At 35.2% G+C, this 13,806-nt stretch overlaps 3 long non-coding RNA genes across 3 annotated transcripts; 1 reads left to right on the top strand and 2 right to left on the bottom strand.

The window, feature by feature from the left end:
* Positions 1–6,520: 6,520 nt before the first annotated feature.
* LOC132156622 (uncharacterized) lies at positions 6,521–7,313 on the top strand. Its single transcript, XR_009437482.1, has 2 exons — positions 6,521–6,598; positions 6,688–7,313. It is a non-coding gene; the product is annotated as an uncharacterized LOC132156622 (long non-coding RNA).
* Positions 7,314–7,757: 444 nt separating this feature from the next.
* On the bottom strand, positions 7,758–8,198 carry LOC132156623 (uncharacterized). The gene is made up of 3 exons (XR_009437483.1): positions 8,131–8,198; positions 7,980–8,026; positions 7,758–7,903 (listed from the first exon to the last, which is right to left on the bottom strand). It is a non-coding gene; the product is annotated as an uncharacterized LOC132156623 (long non-coding RNA).
* Positions 8,199–8,971: 773 nt separating this feature from the next.
* LOC132156624 (uncharacterized) lies at positions 8,972–10,790 on the bottom strand. The gene is made up of 4 exons (XR_009437484.1): positions 10,530–10,790; positions 9,859–9,949; positions 9,172–9,260; positions 8,972–9,079 (listed from the first exon to the last, which is right to left on the bottom strand). It is a non-coding gene; the product is annotated as an uncharacterized LOC132156624 (long non-coding RNA).
* Between the last annotated feature and the right edge of the window lie 3,016 nt (positions 10,791–13,806).

Raw genomic sequence — 13,806 nt, forward strand, 5'->3', positions numbered from 1 at the left:
AACAAAATACATTGCGTCAAAGCAACTGAACAACATTCATTAGGAAAACAGTGTGTCAATAATGCAAAATGATAGTTAAAGGCAGTTCATCATTGAATTTAGTGATGTATGTCATCTCTGTTCAGTTAAATAGTGTCTGTGCATTTATTTGCAATCAAGTCAACGATATCGCTGTAGGTGAAGTGACCCCAACTAGGCAAGCCAGAGGTGACAGCGGCAAGGAACCAAAACTCCATCGGTGACAGAATGGAGAAAAAAACCTTGGGAGAAACCAGGCTCAGTTGGGGGGCCAGTTCTCCTCTGACCAGACGAAACCAGTAGTTCAATTCCAGGCTGCAGCAAAGTCAGATTGTGCAGAAGAATCATCTGTTTCCTGTGGTCTTGTCCTGGTGGTCCTCTGAGACAAGGTCTTTACAGGGGATCTGTATCTGGGGCTCTAGTTGTCCTGGTCTCCGCTGTCTTTCAGGGCAGTAGAGGTCCTTTCTAGGTGCTGATCCACCATCTGGTCTGGATACGTACTGGATCCGGGTGACTGCAGTGACCCTCTGATCTGGATACAGACTGGATCTGGTGGCTACAGTGACCTCGGAATAAGAGAGAAACCGACAAATATTAGCGTAGATGCCATTCTTCTAATGATGTAGCAAGTACATCGGTTGTTATGGGAAGTGTTTCCGGTTCCGGTTTACCTAATTAATGCAGCCTAAAAATCCTTTAACGGATTTGGATATTAAAAGCATATTAGTATGTTATGTGTAAGCCAGGTTAAAGAGATGGGTCTTTAATCTAGATTTAAACTGCAAGAGTGTGTCTGCCTCCCGAACAATGTTAGATAGGTTATTCCAGAGTTTAGGCGCCAAATAGGAAAAGGATCTGCCGCCCGCAGTTGATTTTGATATTCTAGGTATTATCAAATTGCCTGAGTTTTGAGAACGTAGTGGACGTAGAGGATTATAATGTAAAAGGAGCTCATTCAAATACTGAGGTGCTAAACCATTCAGGGCTTTATAAGTAATAAGCAATATTTTAAAATCTATACGATGTTTGATAGGGAGCAAGTGCAGTGTTGACAGGACTGGGATAATATGGTCATACTTCCTGGTTCTAGTAAAAACTCTTGCTGCTGCATTTTGGACTAACTGTAGTTTGTTTACTAAGCGTGCAGAACAACCACCCAATAAAGCATTACAATAATCTAACCTTGAGGTCATAAATGCATGGATTCACATTTCTGCAATTGACATTGAGATCATAGGCCGTAATTTAGATATATTTTTGAGACGGAAAAATGCAGTTTTACAAATGCTAGAAACGTGGCTTTCTAAGGAAAGATTGCACACCTAGGTTCCTAACTGATGACGAAGAATTGACAGAGCAACCATCAAGTCTTAGACAGTGTTCTAGGTTATTACAAGCTGAGTTTTTAGGTCCTATAATTAACACCTCTGTTTTTTCAGAATTTAGCAGTAAGAAAATACTCGTCATCCAGTTTTTTATATCGACAATGCATTCCATTAGTTTTTCAAATTGGTGTGTTTCACCGGGCCGCAAAGAAATATAGAGCTGAGTATCATCAGCATAACAGTGAAAGCTAACACCATGTTTCCTGATGATATCTCCCAGGGGTAACATATAAAGCGTGAAGAGTAGCGGCCCTAGTACTGAGCCTTGAGGTACTCCATACTGCACTTGTGATCGATAGGATACATCTTCATTCACTGCTACGAACTGATGGCGGTCATGTAAGTATGATTTAAACCATGCTAATGCACTTCCACTGATGCCAACAAAGTGTTCAAGTCTATGCAAAAGATTGTTGTCGTCAATTGTGTCAAACGCAGCACTAAGATCCAATAAAACTAATAGAGAGATACACCCACGATCAGATGATAAGAGCAGATCATTTGTAACTCTAAGGTGAGCAGTCTCAGTACTATGATACAGTCTAAATCCTGACTGGAAATCCTCACATATACCATTTTTCTCTAAGAAGGAATATAATTGTGAGGATACCACCTTTTCTAGTATCTTGGACAGAAAAGGGAGATTCGAGATTGGTCTATAATTAACTAGTTCTTTGGGGTCATCAGGTATTCTGTTTTTTATCTTTATAGATTGGCAATTTTAATCAATTTTATTCTATATACTTTGTTTTTCTCTTTAACATTCTAGAGACCAGCAAAACAATAAATCAGAACGCATTTATGGGTAAGATGACAAAAATGTACAGTGTCCTACAAAAATGTTGTCACCATTTGTAAATATGTGCAAAGTGGGCCTAGTCTTCAACAAGAGGTCATGGCATGCTTTTTCATCATTCTGAATTTAACTTTTACATTCTGTGGGATGATTGATGAGGAGAGCCCAGTGGCATAGACTTCTGTATCTGAAGAATGGAGGAATAGTCTCAGATACCTTGTCATGCATTCATCATTATATATATATTATACATTATATACATTATATATATTCATAGCTGTTACATTGGGGAAAAAGAGGGATCGATATATTATATACACAAATATATCTGGTTAACAAATAATTGTGAGAAAACTTATATTATATATAAATATTTTTTTCACATTTTAAAAAATTATCAATTGATAAATCTTTGGTGATTACTTTGAATCAAAGACGATAAGATGATAAATGCAAATTTTTCTATACCCTGGTAGAAATAAAGTCATTGTAAAAAATGTGTTTTGTTTGCTACGTTGCCAGTTCTTTCATTTCAAAATGATTGTTTAATGGAAATTTTATTTCTGTATTACAGATGCAGCAGTTTTACAAACGCAAAACAATTAATGAAACCACAAGTGAAGTAATGCCAGTTTCCCCTCCGTCAAAAAGGAAAACCCCTTTTAAAGGTTAGCAATAAGGTTGGGTCAATTAATAAGTCAGCTTGAAAAAAAAAACTCACTGAACTACTGCTTAGATATTTTATTATTATGAGTTAGCTTTCTCAAGCCAGATCTATCTATCTATCTATCTATCGTCTGTCTGTCCGTCCATCCATCCAAAATTACAGTACAATAGCTTTCATTACTATTAAACTAAAATTTTAAACTATTGTAAACTTAAAAGTATATCCAAATTAACCTTGATTTGTATTTAACACTGAAAAGTTAACATGCTTTAACAACACTTGGACCAACTTTATTATTTCTCTTGTTTCGGCATAAAAATGGCTCCCCTGAAGTGGAAACCAAGATCTGCTAAAAAACCAGGAAGATATCAAAAAATCATCCTTGAAGAGGCCCCGCCACGGATAATTGTCACAGGCACTGAGGGGTATGATGAGCTCCTAAAACTTGGCCAGGAGACATTTTGGTCAGACGAGAGAGAGGGGAGTGTGTTTACCCTCTGCCAATCAGATGGGACGAGGTGGACAAAGGAACAGTTCCTTCAGGAATTTGAATCCGTGGGAGATATCCTAAATGTCTGGAAGCGAACATTTTACATTGGACATAGAGAAATGGGTATTGTAATGTTGAAATTACTTGGCATTTGTGTGTTATAAACTTGTTCTTATGCTAATACAGTACCAATTGAATGTTGTATCTACTGATGTCATTTGCCTTGATGAAAGCAGCTCAATATCAGGTATGTGCCATGATTTTTGATGACACATTTTAAGTGCTCTGTATGTTTTGTAATACAGTTTGCTCATGAATGATATTGTTTAGTATGTGTTCCACTTATTTATGTATCACTCCCTTCTTTTCTCAGGAATTGGTGAAAGTGAAGTGGACTCATCTATGGTAACTTCAGTTTACTAATTTACTAAAATATTACTAAAAGTCTTACTAAAATATTACTGTTGAATATTTGGATGTTTCGATAACACTGGTGATCTTGATGGTTGTTTGTAGGATATCCAACCAAAGAGATCCAGAATTTTAAGAAGATGTACAGACAAAAGTGTAGTGAGGGGCTTAGGTTCAGGCCAGCATGCTGGGAGATGAAGCGTTACTTCACCCCAAATTAAAATTTTATATGAATTACAGATTATAGTAACCATGGATGTCCAGCTCTTAAGAATAATGAAAATTAGTGCATTTATCACGAAAAAACTATTATATTACATTACATTGTCATTCCGTAATGATGTTTAATTTAGTTACAATATTTATTCTTAAGGTTTGTAAACCTCCAAATTTGTAAACAGTAGTTAAATTGTCATGCATTTCCATTATATGCATAATATAACAAATATACTTTATAAATTGTGTGTATGTCTACTTTTCGTCCTTCTAGAGCTTGACATCTTTGGTCATAATGAACTGCACCTTTTGTAGGAAATGTTATAAACATTGTTACTTTTTTCCTTTTGTGTCTTATGTGGAAATAATAATACCATATGCAAAAACATGAGGGTGATTCAATCATGGCAGAATGTTAATTTTAAAGCAATCTAATTGATTTTTCAGAGCAAAGTGCAAGTGGGTACACTCCTCCAGAACTCGATGCAGAGGAACCCATCCAGGAAGGCATAGGATCCATGGATGTCCACAAAATCAAGTGTTTTATGTTTCTTCAAATGTTGTAACCATATTACCATCATGTCAGTAATATTGCCAACCAAGACACATAAGTTTACAATATTTTTTGTCAATTAAAATTAAAGTGAATATAGTCTTTAAATGTATGGAATAATATAATTTTTTTTTTTTCAATCTCAACTTTATTAAATATAGTGTACTGTATGTTCCGCGCCTACCATATGTGGGTGATTCGCAAATCCATTACAAAGAAGAGAACCTGTTGGGTGAAGGTGCATTTGGAAGAGTGTATAGAGGCTATTTTCAGGGCACCCCTGCTGCCATTAAAAAGACAATGACAATTCTTGTTAAGGTAAAAAAATTAAATAAATATATATATATATATATATATATATATATATATATATACAGTACAGACCAAAAGTTTGGACACACCTTCTCATTCAAAGAGTTTTCTTTATTTTCATGACTATGAAAATTGTAGTCACACTGAAGGCATCAAGGGCTATTTGACCAAGAAGGAGAGTGATGGGGTGCTGCGCCAGATGACCTGGCCTCCACAGTCACCGGACCTGAACACATTCGAGATGGTTTAGGGATGAGCTGGACCGCAGACAGAAGGCAAAAGGGCCAACAAGTGCTAAGCATCTCTCGGGGAACTGCATCTCTTCAAGACTGTTGGAAGACCATTTCAGGTGACTACCTCTTGAAGCTCATCAAGAGAATGCCAAGAGTGTGCAAAGCAGTAATCAAAGCAAAAGGTGGCTACTTTGAAGAACCTAGAATATGACATATTTTCAGTTGTTTCACACTTTCTTAATTCCACATGTGTTAATTCATAGTTTTGATGCCTTCAGTGTGAATCTACAATTTTCATAGTCATGAAAATAAAGAAAATATCTCTTTGAATGAGAAGGTGTGTCCAAACTTTTGGTCTGTACTGTATATATATATATATATATATATATTTTTTTTTTTTCATGTAAAATTTGTGAAAAATTGTCTTAATATTTATTAGCTAATACTTAAAATGCCAAATCAAAATATAACAGGGAGATCCACACTCTGTTACCTTATTCTCTTTTATTAATTAAAAAGTAACACTTTACAATAAAGTTTATTAGTTAATAGTAGATAGCAGTATTAGTTAACATAGAATTAACTAAGAATGAACAATACTTCTATAGCATTTATAGATCTTAATGTTAATTTCAACATACTAATGCATCATTAAAATCAAAAGTTGTATTTGTTAACATTAGTTAATGCACTGTGAACTACTGTAAATGTATTGTTCATTGTTAATGTTAGTTAATACATTAACTAATGTTAACAAATTACCTTACTGTAAAGAGTCACCGGTAAAAAATAGTGGAGTAATCTTCACATTCTTTTTCATGCATACGTCAGTAGGCAACAATTATTTCTAAATATGACAACCACACATGTGTTATGGTTTTCAATTAGTAAAGCAAATCAGGCAACATAACTGTGACGAGTTGGGCGGGGCCGAGGGATGTGGGAACGAGCGAGGCCGGTGGAGTGATTGGAGATGAACGACACCTGTTCGACCCACCGGTCTCGAGTCCCACGAAGGAGATGGAAGGATATATAACTGGAGCGACGACAGTGAAGGACGAGAGAGGACCAGGCCTGGGCTTTATTTTATGTTTTGGTTTTTATTTGTGCGCATCAGTCGTCCGTGAGGGGATAATGCGCTGTTTTGTGTTTTATTTTGATTATTAAAGTTTCATTTTGATTGTCCGCCGGTCCCACCTCCTCCTTCCCGATGATTATGGAGTTTTGATTATTACAATAACCTTAACAAAATTGTCTCTTGTTGTGTATGTGGTAGTTTGAACTAGTTTTTTGTTTTTTGAAGATTATGCTTTGTAGTACATGTATTTCTCTCTTTGGTGAAATATGACTCTTTCAAACTCTTTCATAAGTCTATTATTCAAATTTGTATTGTATTATTTATTTATTAGCTTGAAGGAGATGACAGTTATTTTTTTGCCCTCTACATCTCGATGGCCATTGAGTACATCCTTACAAAAAATGTCATCCATCAAGATTTAAAGCCACCCAATATTTTGGTAAGACTTTTTTTTTCTAGTTAATCAGTAAGTATTTGTAAAAACATATACATTCAATGATTTGAAACCTATTTTGATACTATAAACAGATCGACCAGTTCTCAAAAAAGGCTGTACTGACAGACTGGGGCCTTGCCAACATCAGAGACACGGTTGTACTACGACAAGGAAACAGACCTTACTGGAGGAGGAATAGGGCCAATGGGTGGAACCTTTCTTTATATGGCCCCAGAGTGTCTGAATTTGAAACGGCTTCCAGAATGTCTGACATCTGGTCTTTGGGAGCAACATACCTGGAGATTTTCACAGAAATCAGTGCCATGGACAGTGAAAAACCAAAGAGAGCTGTGCAGTCTAATGTCCAAAAAGGTGCCACCACATGCTTTACAACATCTGAGCGACAAGTACCAGTTTATTGGTAGAATGTTACACTATGATGCAGCATCGAGACCTGAAGCTTCTTCTGTGATGCTGTCCCTAAAAACAGTGGAGGGGCCAGATTTAAAGAGCCATTATGGTTACGAATGGTAAAAGTTACAGATTATCACTTGGACAGTTACATTTATTTTCATTTTCAGTTTGTAGTACAAATACCAATGTTGGTAAAATGTTTACATTATAATCACAGCCGTTCTCTCTCTGTCTAACACTGATGGTATGTTTCATTATTTGTTTCAATGTATGTTCACATCATTAAACATGTTCTGCATCTTCATTTGTGGCACTTTTTTTTAAATATAATTTGGTCCCTTTACATGGATTTATTTTGTTGATAAGCAGTTAAAAAGTCCCTGTCTCATTGGCCAGCAGTTGGTATATTTCATTTGCCTCTGCAAATGTGGATGGAATGGGAATGCCTCTTGTTTGAAGGACTGTGGTGAATTTCTCCACCAACATGAGGTAAGCCGCCAAAGACCCATCTGGTGATGATGGGAAGTTTGTATTTTGCAGAACAGCCTCTGATATTTTTCTGAATTCTTTATTTGCCACCAACAAAGGCTCATCTACTCCACAAACAAGCTGTTCTGCGTACTTCAGGAGGTCGTTGTCTACTTTGCAGAGCATATCAGCAAAGCCTGCAGGAAGATACAAATTCCTTTTTCACATTGGCTACTGCTTTTCTGAATCTTTTTAATTTGGATGATAAACAGATGCCTTCGGCAGGGGAAGTAAAGAGAAGGTCTGGTTTCCCAAATGGACCTGGAACATTCCTTTTGCTTGCGAATGTCATGAGTGTTCCACAGTCTTTGCTCTATGTTCAGCTCTCTCTCAAGAAGGGGAAGGTGTGTATATTGCAGACAATTTCTGTAGGTTAACATATATTATTTTTTTCATTTAATGAGAGTAGATACATGAGGGCTGACAAGAAGTTTTAACTTACATGTGTACAGGATTGTCCAAATTGAACATACCAGATTCCATCATGGCCTAAAAACACACATTTTTTAGATAAATCTGTTGCAAAAATTACTTCAATTTAGCATCAATAAGCATGTGCTATATGTTCCAACTGAGATAAAAACAAAGTTCACCTCAAATGTCACCTGACATTTTTTGATCCATGTTTTCTTCAGCATACTGTTGAAGCATTCAGCTCGCTAATAAAACAAAAATATTATGTCTTGTTATAATATGTGTATATATGTATGTATATGTATGTATTGCATGCATTATAATGTATAAATCCATTTACGCTCACATGCCTGGTTATGTACTGTTGTGCCCACTCTGAAGGAGTCTCGTCCATGATCATCAGATTTCTGGAAGTGAAATGCCACTTGCATCTGTCCGACGAGATTTTCCTTTCCTCTGTCTGCCCTTATGAATCGTGGGCAACCTATAATAAATACAAGTGATATTTTCAATAATAATAATGTCTACTGATATGGGAAACTTTCACCTATCTTGTTCATTGTAAGATATTAAATATACGTACTTAACACTGTGTTCCTGAATGGCATCAAAGAAGTACCTTGCAACGAAGGCTTGCTGTCGGTTTGAGGTGCCAGCCTTAAGCCAAATAATTTTCCTAGAAAAACTATTAAAGGCATTTCAAGTGTGTTAACAGAAATATAAATTAGATTACATTTCAGAGACTAAAATTACAAAGCAATAAACTTAATTAAATGTACAGGTTGTATACCCATCAATACCAAGATGTACCCAGATTCCAAAGAATTTCAATTAGTCATTTTCTACAACAAATTATAAAATATGCATCACAATAAATATATTTTATTTAATCAAAACATCAGTCAGAAAACTAATTAATGCTTTACTCTTTACTTTGTTTCTTCAGCATCTGTAACACTAATTTGTTTATTTATATTCACTTAATAATTAACAATATTTACCATCAATATGCTAAGTGTAATTTGGTCCACGGCTGAAGTAGTTCCTGCGTTCGATTATTTTTTTCCAGGACATCTTCTAAGAAGACCACTGGCATCAAGTTCTCTCATTAATACAGCCACATCATTCCTAGAGAAATAACGGAGAGAAACATTTTGGGGGAAAAAGCTTGACCACATCTTTAAAATTTGTTTTAATATAGATAATATATATATATATACCTGTAGCAAGGCTGGATTCCTTTGACATCAGAAACCTATTTGTGCATTGCACGGATTCCTTGCCAAGGTGACCAGTGCATAAGCTCACTCTAAATAAATATTATTTTGGATTATTACCACAATAAATATTTAACACCCACACACCCTCCAATAGCAGAGTTGGACACCCTGACTAGATGCATCAGAATCAACAAATCAAAGCATTTGAGTTTACATGGAATTTACAGCCAGTGTCTAGTTGAAACTCAATTAGATTTATGGGTAGTCGTGGCCTTGGACTTGTAGCCTGTAGATCTCGGGTTTGAGTCTCAGCACCGGCAGAAAATGTAGGTTGAGGGAGTGAATGACCTCTTTCTTCCTCCCACAACAGAGGTCCCCTTGAGCAAGACACTGAACCCACAACTTCTTCCTGGGCACCGCATTAAAAAGTGGCTGCCTATTTCTTAAGATGTGTGTTCACGGTGTGTTCACTACTCACTGCTGTGTATGTGCACTTGGATGGGTTAAATGGCAGAGCACAAATTCTGAGTATGGGACACCACACTTAGCCACTTGGGAATTTCTTAACATAAGGCAGTTATTTGCAGCTGACTGCAGGTGTTTTAGAAAATGACTGGAACTGAAATCAGAAAGTTAGTGGCTTTCTAGGAATAGGAATGCGTAACACTGCTTTAAGACATACTGTACCATAACAGCTTGGTGAATTTCATTATGGGGCCTGTCAAAACTCCTCCATTTTAAACCAAGGGATTGTATTCTTCTTCTTAGATGCCTTTCACTGCAATATTAAAACATAAGATGCTGTTAAAAAAAAGTTTTTCATTTGTATAAGGATATATTGTATATTTAACATCAGTGAAGCAGTATATCGTAACACTGTTAATGGTAACACTTTCTATGAAGCCTGTATTTAAAACACATTATAAGAGTATTCTTATAACATTATAATGAATGCATAATATGTTATAAAAAAACTTTAATATGTTGTATCATCTCATGAGTAACCATAACAACAGTAGTAATGCATTATAATATTTACTTATTTGTGGTTATAGCATTTAAGATTATGATTTATAATACACAATGAACATAATGCATCCACTTAACTTACAATGGATTGTATTTCCCATAGTTATAATATATTATAAGTCTCTTATCTTGCCATTGTTAACTTGTTACTTTACTAAAAACAGACAAAATACCACTTATAAATAACAACAATAATGAAAATAAAAATATTTTTTCTTATAAAATAAAAAATAAAAATAATAATAATATATATATATAATGCAGTGTGCATTCATTATAATGTGTTATAAATAGTAAGTGTTACCAACTTAACAAAGCTTAATGATTACCTGATTTTGTATAGAGAAGCAGCAAGAAAAGAGCACATTTCTCTTTGTTTGAAGCCATTGTCAAATAGCAACTTCATCGTTTCATCTAAATAAGTTAAGGGACATTAAAAGTTTTTTTTTTTTTCTGTAGAAAGTTTCAACATTCATACAGTAGCTTTAGCAAACAGAACATGACAGTATTACAAGCTAACACATATAACAATACATTTATAATATAAGCCATCTTAAATGCAGGATACTTATCTCTGTATTCATGCTTGATTTACTGTAACAAACAAATATACATTACGTCAAAAGACAGAAACATTGTTTTTACAAAATCATTTAATTCAACAATTACTGTTAGACTCATACAGGTATATTATAATTAGACTAAGATTTCAATCTAATAGCTCGAAAGAATTCGTTTAGCCATGTTTTTTTAGTGTAATGATTATCATTTGTATAATCACAGTTTTTAATACAAACACCATGGTTAAACTATGGTTAGTGCAGCAAAACCATGGTTTATCTGGGGATACCATGATTTAACTATATCAACCGTGCGTTTGTGTGTGTGTTTGGTAGTAAAACCATCATTTTTCGTAAGGGTAATTTTACTACACTTTGCCAACATAAAAGCTCGCTAGTTATGGCTAACTAACTTTTTAAACGTGCACTAAGGCTCTCGAAATGCATGTTCTCGTTTGTATATAATTTAATTAGTGTAACATTTGAATAAAACTGTTAAAATATAATATATCAGATGCAGCTTACCTCCTTTTGCCATCCACCAACCATTTCATACAATTTCCTCTGAACAGTGTGCGTGTGACATCACAAGGGGCGGGGCAACGTGATACTCCACCTGAGTCCATTTCGTCTGATGCCTTTTTGTCTGAGTCCGTTTTGTCTGATGCCTTTCTGTCTTAGTCCGTTTCGTCTGATGCCTTTTTGTCTGAGTCCATTTCGTCTGATTCCTAATTGTATGAAGCCTGACATCTGATGTCGTTTTTCCTGAGATGTGAAGCTTTTCAGTCCGAGCCGCGATGCCGTTTTGTCCAATGACTGAAACCTTTTAGTCTGAGGCATGACGCCTTTTCATTTTATGGCTGAGGTCTGAGGATGTCCTACATAAGGCTGCTTTTCTCTCGGTTGGTTGTGCATCTTTTTCTTTCACACTTTTTCGTTTCACTCAACTTTCTGTTAACATGCTTAGATACAGCACTCTGTGAACAGCCAGCTTATTGGCAATTAACTTTTGTGACTTACACTCCTTGTGAAGGATGTCAATGATTGTCAGAGACCATTTTGACGGCTCAGGAAACCTTTGCAGGTGTTTTGAGTTAATAGGCTTATTGGCATGTCATCATATTCTAATTTGTTGAGTTTGTGAATTGGTGCGTTTTTGTTAAATGTGAGCCAAAATCATCAAAATTAAAAGAACAAAAGACTTAGACTTCAGTCCGTGTGCATTTAATTATTTAATACATGAGTTTCACAATTTGAGTTTAATTACTGAAATGAATTTTCCTCAACATTCTAATTTGTTGAGAAGCACTTTTTTTTGGAGAGTTGTGTACTTTGTCCACCTCTGATCAAAACTGAGATGTACTTTGTTTGACAAAAACCTGGTTGAAACCAGATAATTACATTATTTTAAATGAGTCTACCCCAAAGATTACAGTTATAAACATGAGCTGTGTCAAAAAGCTAAAGGGGAGGTGTTGCCACAATTAATATTAATATTTTCTAAACTTTTCAGAGATCTGGTTTCAAGTATGTTTAATTTGAAGTAATTGTGCTTCATAAAACATTATGCAGAGAAACAAGTGTTAATGATAAATCCCCTGAGACATTTGTACTGGTTACTGTACATAGTCCACCAGGGAACCATACAGATTTATTAAAGAATTTGTAGGTTTTCTATCTAGTTAAGTTAGTCTAGAGTTAAGTTGGTCCTGATTGCAGATAAAGTCTTAATTGTTGGTGATTTTAATATCCATGCTGCTAATGTAGAGGAGGCACTGGGATCAGCACTGATAGACATAAAAGAAATTCTTAATTTAATTTGGGTTAGACAACACATAATTTTTATAATCATACTTTAGATTTAGTACTGTCACATGGAACTGAAATTAATGACGCTGACATTCTGCAGCAGTTATCTAAGCAAATGGAAAGAATGCAAGCCCAGATAAGATACTTTCTCTGTATGCAAAAGTTGTTTTATGTGGTTTTCAGAGTAAAGCTTGCCCACATGAAAGATGTTTCTAATATATGAAATAAATCTATTTTGTAAAACAGAAAGTCAATTCTGAATGTGTTTGAAGTTTTTTTCTGCTCATCAAGTTATGTTAGAGTTTCTATTTCAAAGGGAGTTTAGTTTCGTGCTTCTACGAACAGGAACATTTTATTAGCGCAACTAAGCAAATGAAGAGAATACAACCCCATATACACTACTGATGGTTCATTCTTGAACAAACCTTTAATGTGACTCAGACAGAAAAAGTCGCCTCGGGGAGTGATTCGTTAATTCGTGCATGCGCAACATTCTATAGGTTCTGTTCTAGAATTATTCAAGTAGTTCACCTGTTACGAGTCTTCTGGTTTTTCAAGTCGTTCGTTCAACACATGACAGCCCCATGAGCTTTAACCTATGCTGTCTGAGCCTGAAAGAGAATTGCATATGAAGCATTCTGTTGGATACACCAAAAATTACCTGTAAGGCTGATCATCTCATGTGAAATTAAGTTTGGTTTGTCATTTAAGGATAAAAAGATTTTGCTTTTGCTGAAATTTTACATTCATAAATGTACATTTTTTAAACCTCCCCCATGATTAGTGGTGTTTAAAGAGGAATTTGAAATGTATTTGGAGACGTTAAGAAAAGTCCCAAAGCAAGATTTTTGTATACTTTATTAGAAGACTGGTTTCAAAATGTGAAAACTTCCCACTTCCCTACGTTGTCTTTGTCTTTATTTTATATAAATAACAAAAAAATTCTTCTTGTTTTTATTTGATCTTGAATTTATTTTGTTATATGATGTTTTATTATTATTACTTACCTATAAGGTCCTTAATGGTTTAGCTCCTGCGTACCAAACTAGCCTTATACCATGCTACAATCCATCACACTCCCTAAGGTCACAAAATGCTGGACGTTTGGTAGTTCCTTTATAGCAAAGTCCACTAAAGGAGGTAGAGTTTTTTCGCATTTGACTCCCAAACTCTGGAATAGCCTTCCTGATAATGTTTTGGGGTTCAGACACACACTGTTTAAATCTAGATTAAAAAC

This window comes from Carassius carassius, chromosome 14 (assembly GCF_963082965.1).
Source record: "Carassius carassius chromosome 14, fCarCar2.1, whole genome shotgun sequence".
Lineage (NCBI taxonomy): Eukaryota > Metazoa > Chordata > Actinopteri > Cypriniformes > Cyprinidae > Carassius > Carassius carassius.